The sequence below is a fragment of the Triticum dicoccoides genome, chromosome 5B, assembly GCF_002162155.2.
Source record: "Triticum dicoccoides isolate Atlit2015 ecotype Zavitan chromosome 5B, WEW_v2.0, whole genome shotgun sequence".
NCBI classification, from domain to species: Eukaryota; Viridiplantae; Streptophyta; class Magnoliopsida; order Poales; family Poaceae; genus Triticum; species Triticum dicoccoides.
In genome coordinates, this window is record NC_041389.1 from 626,055,894 (window position 1) to 626,066,775 (window position 10,882).

Genomic DNA, 10,882 nt, shown 5'->3' on the forward strand with positions numbered 1-10,882 from the left:
TCGCCTCCCCCCTCTCCCCTCCCGGTCGTCGTCGGGCCTGCCTCCTCGCCCCTGCACCCTCTGTAAAGCCCCCCTCTCTCTGCTAGGGTTCTTCGGTTAATTTACTTAGGTTTTAGTTAGGGCAGTATGTTAATTAGGTTATCTATTTAGTTATGGATTTAGCTAGGTTTCAAAATTAGCTGAATTTATATGCAAATTTGAACTGGACATGTGATATGTGCATATGTCATCTTTTGGTCATGTCATGTTTGGAAAATGATCCGAGTGGCCTATGTTACGCCAGAATGTTGATTCATTTCCATTCCGGTGAATTTCAGGCGCTCGATATGTCCATTTTTTAGCAAAGGTCATGCCAAAATTTCCCGTGAATAAAGGCATGATTTATGCTACATAGTTGGTATATCGAGTGCTGGCACATAGATTTCTTTTTATGTCATTTCTCATTTATTCATACTTTTAGAAATAAATGAGGACACTTAATCATAGGAAACATGTCGAACAACGAAGAAACTAGGCCTTCTGACCAAGATGCACACGAGATGGATTATGAGGGTGAACAAGAGTACCTCGACTATTTGACTGCTAAGCAAGGTTTGCAGGTCGGCCTCGATGATGGTACTGACGCCGACATCGACACCGACGGTGCCGGCACTGATGGCGGCACCGAGACCGGTGGGGAAGGTATCGGCGGGGAAGGTACCGGCCCCGATGCCGCTACCAAAAAGAGGAAGCATAAGAAGCAGAGGATACGAAAACCTAACAAACTAGGGATTGGACGACTTGTGATCACAAAGATGGCACCTAGCAAGTTTGAGCCGTTAGAGCCGGAAGAACCTCGCAAGTGCTATGGGAACCAAGTAGGATGCATCCTACGGGAATGCGCGAGCATCAACGATGATGACTTAAGGAGTAAAGAACATTTGACGCAGTTGCTCCTAACGAAGTTGCACAAGAGATTCAAGTTCCCCGACCGGGATGATAACATAGAACAACCATGGGATGATCTAAAGATGAAAAAGATTAACAATCACGCCATGGGTATGTTCAGCAATGATTTGGCCTCCTAGAAAGGGAGGGTGAAACGATCTATTGAGGCTGATGAACCCCTGTCCAAGATTCTGGAGGAAAATCCGACACTTACGGAAGAGGAGTTCGAAAAGTTCAAGGACACTTGCGCTACCGAGGCAGCCAAGGCTAAGGCTGCGAAATTCAAGAGCCTTCAGCAAAGGAACACGGGGAAGCATCGCCTCGGAAGCCGTGGCTACCTCGGTAAAAGGCCCATATGGGATAAGGAGGACGCGGAATGTGAAGCCGTGGGTCTCCTAGACCCCTTTGCGAAGTTCACCAACCCCTTGGAGCATGACTTCATCAGGGCCCGCTACAAGTGGGACAAGGAGAAAAAGGTTTTTTACACAGACAAGATCACGAGCAAATTGATTATACTACTGGAGAAGCAACACCGGCTTGCGGCCGAAAGCCCTACTTCTCCGATGAGGCCCAAGTGGGACACCCATCTCAACCGGGCCCTGAACAAACTTAAGGGACTCCCTTTGGACCAGCGGCCGCAATATGGTTGTGTGCACGGCGCTGGAGACGGCGCCACGTGGAAGGTGTTTTACAACGACGGCCCGGAGGCCAAGAAGCAGAAAAGGAAGTTTAGTCAGGCAGACATCAACGTGAAGATGAAGCTTGCGGTCGAGAAAAAAGCAGCCGAGGACGCGAAAAAAGCAGCCGAGGACAAATATGAGTTGCTACAGCAGGCAGTCAATGCAGCTGTAACTGCCTGCAGAAATGATTTCACTACTAACTTGGTTCCAGTTATCATCAACTGGGCGAAGCAAAATCCAGACAAGATGGTACATGATTTCCCGTTGCCCTGTTTCGTCGGGAGCAACTCCATGAACAACAACACCATCGCACCATCACTTGCTCACGCAACCGGGCCTCCTCTCGCAGCCGCTCCCGCTCATAGCAGCCCGTCCTCAGTCTAAGGCGCGCTAGGTGGGCCTTCGTCTTTGGCTGAGCTCGACGCCGTCATGGTAATTACATGCCGCACCAACATATATATATATATAGATAATATTCCATTTTTGTTGCCTTTCAGTTGTTTTACGCCACAGACATATGTGTTTGCAGGCGAAAGAAACCCCGTGCACCATACTCTACTTGATCAAAGGCCAGAAGGTGGACGTGGGAAAGGGGATGATAATGGACCCCTCTCAACGCACGTTCCACAACCAGCCGATCCCCGCTGGGCACTTCAGGGTTAGCTTGACAAGTATGAAATTGGAGCACGAGGATTTGCCTCCTCCAGTACAGGGAGCGGACGACGAGACCCCGCCGCGGATTGGAAGCTGCAAGAATTGGGTGCTGCTATGGCCGAAGAATCTTATTCGTCTGGAGCCGGCCGAGAGCACACCAATAAATACCACACATCAACAAGCATGTGCGGAGACCACCACCCCGCCTACGCAATTACCAGCTCCTGTAGTGCCGGGTGAGAGCGGCGGACGACATGATGAAGGGGGTGCAATAGTACTGGCTGATGTAATTTCTCCTGTGGAACAGAGAATGGATGATGAGACGGAGGTCGACCCTATGGATTACCTCAATACAAATGCGTATGACTGTGACATAGATATGATGAGTCAACCATATGACGAATCGGGCTATCAGCTTGCTAATGAGGATATGGATGATATGCCCGGGCAGGGTCGTACCATGGATTGCAAAAAGTCTCTTCATGAAATCCTCACAGGACACGCCTGAAGATGCCGCCTCAACACAGGCTCAACTAGCCGGGCGCGAGGGTCGTACAATACTTAGCCCGGGAACACTGGGGCAGGGGTTAAGGAAGGGTCTGGAAGGTGTGCCCAAGAAAAAGGAGAGGAAGAGAACGGGGAAGGTAACTGCCTCCAAACAAGCCAGAGCACATAGCAGCCAGACGATGCATTCTGAAGAGTGTGTACCCGTGAAAGGTGCGGTCATGTTCCATCTCACGGGCGAGCCGATGCTACCGCCGAAACCGCTGGAGGCACTATCAGGGGATCTCAGGAGACTGCACGATCATGTGATGTCGAATGAGAAAAGCCTACTAGCCTCAAAGGATCCAGGATATCCGACATATGTGGCTCGTGCCTGAGGGGCAGTGCTACGTCGACACATGGCCCGCAGAGGTGTTCTTCCTGCGGTTTGACCATATCTTTGAGATGTTTCTAACAAGGCGGCTTGATTTTACTATCGTCCGCCTTTTTGCGCTACATATGAGCTCCGTCATGAAGAGTGAAGAAGTCTCGCAAATCTGTGTGGTGGATCCATACTACATGCACGAGTCTTTCTTGAGTCTCGGCGACTTTGAGCGTGAAACTGCTAGGGAGTACCTCCAAAACTTCATGGTACATAGAATAAGGACCGGGAAATTGTCCTCGTGCCTTATCATCCAAAGTAAGTCAGTTCCGGACAACCCTTTCGTACATTTCAATCATTCCTTCTCTCTCATATGGGGAATAATTTGAGGTGTCTTTTCCCTGCAGCAACGGGCGCGCCGTCCTTATCGTTCTTTACCCGCAAGTCTCCCACGCCGTGTATTTTGACCCTTCCAGAGACTACGAGAAAAAAGACTACACCCACATAATGAATATTCTAGATGATGCTCTCCAAGGCTTCAGCTTTAGAGGTGGCCACGTGCAGATCAGGAAACAAAGAAACAAGAAGATAGGTTTCGCGCATAAAACTAACTTCTCCTGCATCCATGTCCCAAAACCAAGCAAGAAGGATGGATTCTACATCATCCATCTCATGATTCAGTTCAACACGGATCACCAAAAGCTTCGCATTAACAGCAAAAATGATAATCATATCCACAAGTGGCTAGAATCTCATGGAGAAGCGGATTATAAACTTAGAGATGACTTCTTTCGCATCCAAAGCGACATTGCGACGATCATCATGAAAGAAGTCGTCGATGAGAAGGGGATGTTCCACCACGGCCCTATATTGCGAGCTGACATCCGAACTCGCATAGGCATGCAACGTCTAGACCTCACGCCGTTCAAGAAGCTAGGGTTCGTCCTCGATGATATGGAAGGATGGAACTTCTAGTGATTTATGATGCCGATGATGATGATATGTGTCGGTTGGACTTGTATAATTTTTGTAGCGATGAAACTTTGTGATGTCCACGGTCCCTGCCGAACTTGCGTAACGCTACTTTGTTAGTTTGCATACGATGACCTGCATACCTCTAGTTAATTAATTTGTGTACTGTATGTTGCAACTAGTTGCTAACCCTTTCTTTTTCGGTGTTGCTCTAGTATATTTTGTTGCATATATATGATCGTACATCCTCTTCATGAACATGCATCTCTAACAGGTACCTAGTTTCTTGATGGCAAGATGGAATTGCTATGTCATGTACAAAGGGAAGGTTCCGGGGGTGTACAACGAGTGGCATGAGTGTCAGGCGCAAGTGAATGGGTTCACGGGCGCCAGCCATAAAGGCTTCAAAAGTAGACAAGAAGAAGAAGCTAGTTACTTGAGGTTCACCCTAGCGCGAGAGAGGACTCGTAACCGCCACCTCATGTACTGCATAGTTCCGCTCTCACTAATAGTGATAGCACTTCTTGCGTATACCTTTGTTTAGATGGATGACGTTGTTGTAGTTGCAAGTATTTGAGACTTGCATGTATCGCTATTTTCGAGATGATGACAAGATATCACTTTGTGTTGGATGATGATTATGATGAGACTATTTGTATGTACATGCTATGATTATATTTGTGGTCTCGCAGGCATTTGTATGTGTATCATGATGACATTTCTATGTGCTAAAGATTCTTCTACAAAGCCTGTTCAAATACAAAACAAATATGCCAAAAAAACTACTTAAATTAGCAGTAGTGAGTGTATAAAAGTTAGCAGCAGCGCCGCGATAGCAGTAGCGCGTCCAGGCAAAGCGCGCTAGAGCTACTAGCAGTGGCGAGCTTCCACTAACCGCACTGCTGCTACACTTGTGTAGCAGTAGCGCTGGTGGGCACGCGCTACTGCTATGTGTTAGCTGTAGCACCTTATTAGTAGCGCCTATCCCCGCGCTACTGATACATCTAAAACCCGCGCTGCTGCTAGCCTTTTCCCTAGTAGTGATGGGTCCACAAGAAAGGTCACACTCTTCCGTGTCTGCTTACGTTATGCGTCGCTTAATATGATGACATGCTACATTATCATCGTGTTCACCTATTAGACTCCAAGTCAGGTCCAAACTAATGTTGAAACTTGAGTTTTTATATGGTTGTGGGGTACATATTGGGGCAGCAATCAGTACTATCTGTCTACTATCTGGTTAATCTCCGATATCTACTATGAGTTTCATGTTGGGTGCAAACAAACATTAAAGGAGTCATTATCTATATTTTTTAACTAAAGCTATTATCTGCCTGCTATCATTGGTTTTGAGTCTATCCACAGTTTGCTACCATCACTCTAGATTTGTGCGTGCACTCCTTACATAATCTCACTATGTTTTATTCCTATGCATGCCAGTTATTGTACACAATGGAACTGATCATGTAGAGCAAAAGAGACAAGCCTTGCGTGGCAATAAAATTTCATGTAGACGTCGTTCCATGGTGGGTGCAAAGGCAGCCCCCCTCCACCCATTTTGGATCGTAATCAAGAGGAAGATAACTGTTCTGAGGGGGATTCAGAAGGAGAAGACCACTCCTATTTACCCCATGAGGTCTTCGCTCTAACTTGGCATGCTGATGTTGGTAATATCATGCATATGGTGCCTTGCATTGCTTACTGTATACATTAATGATGTCATCTACTTAGTTTAGACATGCTTTGTGTCAATGCCATCTATTTAGTTTCTTCATCGTATATGTGAATCATGCAATGCCATCTTGTCTAGCCAGACATCATATATGTGAATTTTGTAATGCCACCCTGGTTAGCCAGTCATCTTATATGTGAATTATATCATGCCATCATTTTTTTATTACGTGTTAAATTTGTCAACAATTTTAGTACATTCAATCACTCTTCATGTGCATCAGCCATTCGGCACGGTCATGGAAAAATCTGGAGTGGAAACAAGGTCTTCAGAGCAGACAATGCTATCTGACGAAGCGCATGTCCTGATGGTTACCAATAGCTCCTCGGAGGAGGATTCAGAGATAGATGACCAGTCATATTCCCCCCCCCCCGAGGTGCATGCCCTAACTTGTCAGGGTTATGTTGCTCATATCGTGCGTATGGTATCTTGCATTGCTATGTCATTTGCTTTCTTGTTGCAAGACATTATATATGTGGATTATGTAATGTTATCTTGTTGCAAGGCATTATGTATGTGAATTATGCAATGCCATGCTGTTTAGGCAAGCGTCATATATGTGAATTATATCATGTCGCCCTTTTTTTGTATTTCACATTGCTTTTGTCGAAAATGTTTGTATATTCAATTGCTCTTCCTGTGCATCAGCCATTTGAATTGGTGATGGAGAAATCTGGAGTGAAAACAAGGTCTTCAGAGCAGACAATGCTACCTGCTGAAGCAAATATCTTGCTGGTTACAGATAGCTCTTCAGAGGAGGATTCAGAGGCAGATGACCAGTCCTATTATCCCCCTGAGGTGTATGCTCAAACTTGGCAAGGTTATATTACTCATATAATGCATATGTTGTATTGCAATGCTTAGTTTTTACATCATATACACAACATTGAATGCCATCTCCTTAGTTGACACATCATATATGTGATTGCCCTCTGCTCACTTCCTTAGTATATAAATCATATATTTGAATTATGCCATGCCATGATGTTTACATAGATAGCATGTATCTGAATTATGGAATGCCAACCCATTTTCTAAAGACATAATATAGTTATATCATCTCATCCTGTTTACATAGTCATCATATTTTAAATTATCTCATTCTATCCGTGACTTATATCATGCCATCATGTTTCCATCGATGGCATGTTTGTGATTTATGGCATGCCAACCACTTTAATAGACACATCGTATAGTTATATCATGTCATCCTGTTTACATAGTCATCATATTTTGAAGTATGTCATTCTATCCTGTTTAGTTAGCCATCATACATGTGAAATTGTGTCATGCTATCCTGTTTAATTAGCCATCATATATGTGAAATTATGTCCTGCTATTCTGTTTTCTTAGACAACATAAATGTGAATTATTTCATGCCCTGTTTTCTTCCCTACTATCCATTGCACCTATCTATCTTACAATGTATGTACATTCAATTACTTTTCTTGTTTATCAGCCATTTCAATAGGAGGGAGTGATGGCAGTATCTGTGGGAGTAAAAACACGGTCTTCAGAAAAGATCATGCTACCTGTCGATGCAGATAGAACCACGGTTGTACTTGCCCAAGAACCAACCCCACCACACATAACCCACACTCATGCAGATTGTACCCCTACCCAGTTGGACAGAGAACCAGCTACACCCCTTCGAACCCCAACCCCAGCAGATAGACACCTAGTTCCCGTTGACACATCACCGTCTCAACCATAGAGCACCCAAACATGAGCAGTTAGTAAGGCAACCGCAGTGCCCAAATCACGAGGACCACCACTCCGAACCCGAAGTCAACGCTTAAAGCAGAAGAAGAATTGTTCTCAGGTCAGGTTCCGTAGCTATGGTTCATACTACTTTTCTCTTGCATCACTGTATTTACTGATACCAACTAATTTCAAATTTGAAGGATGCAATTGAAACTCCAATGGCGCAACAGGTATGTTTTAAACCTGTTTCTTCAACGTGTTTGGCTGTTTGCTGTTGTAACTTGCTCTATGTTGATTTTAGTTTCAATTGAATAAACAGTTATGTTCTCATGCCATGCACATTACAAGTGTTGTTATTGCTGTGTAGTTTCCCACACTTATATTATGTCTATGCTGCTTTGTCTTAAATTGATATGATTCAAACTATATCTATCTTGATTTGGCAACATAAACTAGAATGATATAGACCATACAGTGACCATACTAGATAGATATATGTTTGTTTCATGCTGTTATCCGGTCCACCTTACTACTGAACTGGTTTACCAAAATGAGTTTCATATACTACATTGTAAACCTGAGATGTGTTTGTTTGTTTCTCTTTTAGAACGCGGATAAAATATTGGAGAAGAGTAACCTGTTATGCAATGGTAAAGGAAGTAATGCAGATAAGGTTCAAGATAGTGAGACATCCCTGTTAGTCTCCAAGAAAGCTGATAAAAACTATATTGAAGACACTGAGACAACCCCAAAGTCATGTCTTGATGTAGTGTTCGAGTTACTGGCTACCACTGCTGGCACCAGCTCTTTGAACTTGTTGCCTGAATCAGTTCGGCTTCTTGAGTCTCAACTTCAAGTTGAAAGACATTGATCAGATGTTATGCGACAGGAAGCCGAAGGACTGAGGAAGTCCCTGTAGAATTCAGATGCATACTTTCTGGTGCAACAGCAAGCGCTGGAGGACTTAAGCGCCAAACAAGAGAAAGTTAATAAGCTTGCTAAGCATCTTGCTGTAACATCCCAAATTCTCAATTTGGAATGTTATACATAGATCATCATTGCATATCATATTTTTGTTGCATTGTTGGCTAGATACTAGAAATTTTACACAACTCAAGGACCCACGGAGAGAGTTGGGGATTTCGTTATTTTCATATTTGAGTTTTCTCAAATTTTGAAAATAAGATCATTTGATTTTATTTATTTTATCTTCAATTATTTCTACTACAAAAAATTTAGAGAGGGAATAAAATGACTTTCCCAAAATAAAGAAATAATGAAGATTTAATAAAAAAATCAAATAAGATTTATTTTGGAGTTTTTCACCTTTTTTTGAATTTAGGAAAAATGCGCGTTTTAAATGTTCATCTTGTCCGGCTTGATTTTAGAAGCCGGGGAAAATTTATTTCGGGATTTTTGGAGTCCGTTTAGTATTTCTTTTTATTAATTTCTTCTGCGCGGAATTATTTAAAAAAACGCGAACCGCCTTTGGGCCGTGCCCGAGCGGGACTCCGCCCGGGGGCGCCTTTAAATAGCGCCGCCCAGAGCCCCACCCCCCCAGGCCCGTCAGCCGCCGCCGCCCCAGCCCACTCGTCGCCGCCGCCCGCCCACGCCCCGCCCGAAACCCTAAACCTAACCCGCGCCCGCCGCCGCCGCCAGATCCGCCGCCGCTGCCGCCCGCCGCCGCCGACCCCACCGCCGAGGTTCACCGCCGCCTCGTTTTCTGTGTCGCCGTTTTTTTAAAAAAACCGAACGGTTTTCTTTGGGTTGTTTTTCGGTTATTTTATTAGATCGGTTTCTTTTCGGTTCGGTTAAATAGCGAGCGTTCGCTCGTCCGTTCGTTTAATGAACATGTTCGTCAGATTAGGTTTAGTTAACGAACGTTTGTTCGTTAACCCGTTCGTCGTTTTTCTATTTCTCGGATTTAATCCGCGATTTTTCTGATCGCGATTCCTGATCCGATTTTCGTTTTAGTATAGCTTTTCGCTCGTTTATCGGAATCAGGCGATTCAAACGCCTGGAGTTTCGTCTCGAAACCCTCTTTCCGAATAATCAACTTAAACAAGTTTTTGCTTCTGTAAAATTTGACTTAGATCCAGATTAGTAAAACGAAGTTGTTTTCTTTCGCCGTTTGACTTCCGTTGCTTCGTTTGTTTTGTTTCTTTTTGCAAACCGGAGTTCTTATGTTGAACTTTCCGGTTAGATCTTTTATTCGAGTTTTACCTATGCATTAGATGAGTAATTAATGTATGCTTGTTTGTTTGTCTGTGATAGTATACCCGGAGTGCGCCGCCTGTTACTTCGAGTCTCTAGGTTTCGCGGATCATCAGCAAGGCAAGTAACACTTTGATCATACTTTTGTCATACCCAGTTTTTATGCATTAGATAAATCCTCAAACATTGCATGATTAGGATCTAATTAAATTGTGGGTTATGGGAAGTAGTTGAGGTAGTACCAATTACCTGTTTTATTTTCAAACCCCTGGGAGTTACTTCTACGTTTGCTTATTATGCCATGCTATGCTAGTAGACGTGGATTGGGTGAGTGTATCCATGACAGATGTGAGTTTGTTAATTAATGGTTTATTTAAGGTGGCAACTTATACACACATCTGGGTGGATTGAGGCACCTGGTTTCAGGACTTGCCTGTTTTTCTTCAGACCGCCACCCAAGCTCAAAGGGATCATGAGATTATTCAAACTAGAAACTTCTGTGTGCAGCCACATGCTATTATGGGCTCTAGCATAGTTGACTAAGTCATGCGAACTCTTACAGGGTAGACTAGCAGATGTAGGGGATGTAGGTTGGTACGGTCTACCCTTTACGTAAGGTGCGAGCGCTTCTGAAAGACAATGTCTCGGTCATCCGTTTCTCAAACACCATGTAGTGCGAGAAACCAAACGGAGGTGATCGAGTCATGTGGGGAAAAGTGTGCAAACCTCTGCAGAGTGTATAAACTAATCATGATTAGCCGTGTCCCCGGTTATGGACATCTTGAGTATCTAGTACTTGGATATCATGTGAATCTCATCATGTTACTTCTAATTAATATTGTTGGGATGTTAATGAGTACTTTTAATTGGGATTGAGAATGTTGTCAACCATTCTCAATGTTTAACAACCACCTTGATAATTAAATAATTTATTCCTTTGCAGTAGGGAAAAATTTGCTTTACGCAAAACTGTAACCATAGAGCTTTTCCACGAGCCAAATATGCGTGTAGTATAGCTTATTCCATTGTTATTCTCTATGTGTTACATTGCCAGCATATTCCATGTGCTGACCCATTTTTGGGCTGCAACGTTTCATGTTGCAGAATTTTCAGACGACGAGTAAGGTGCTTAGG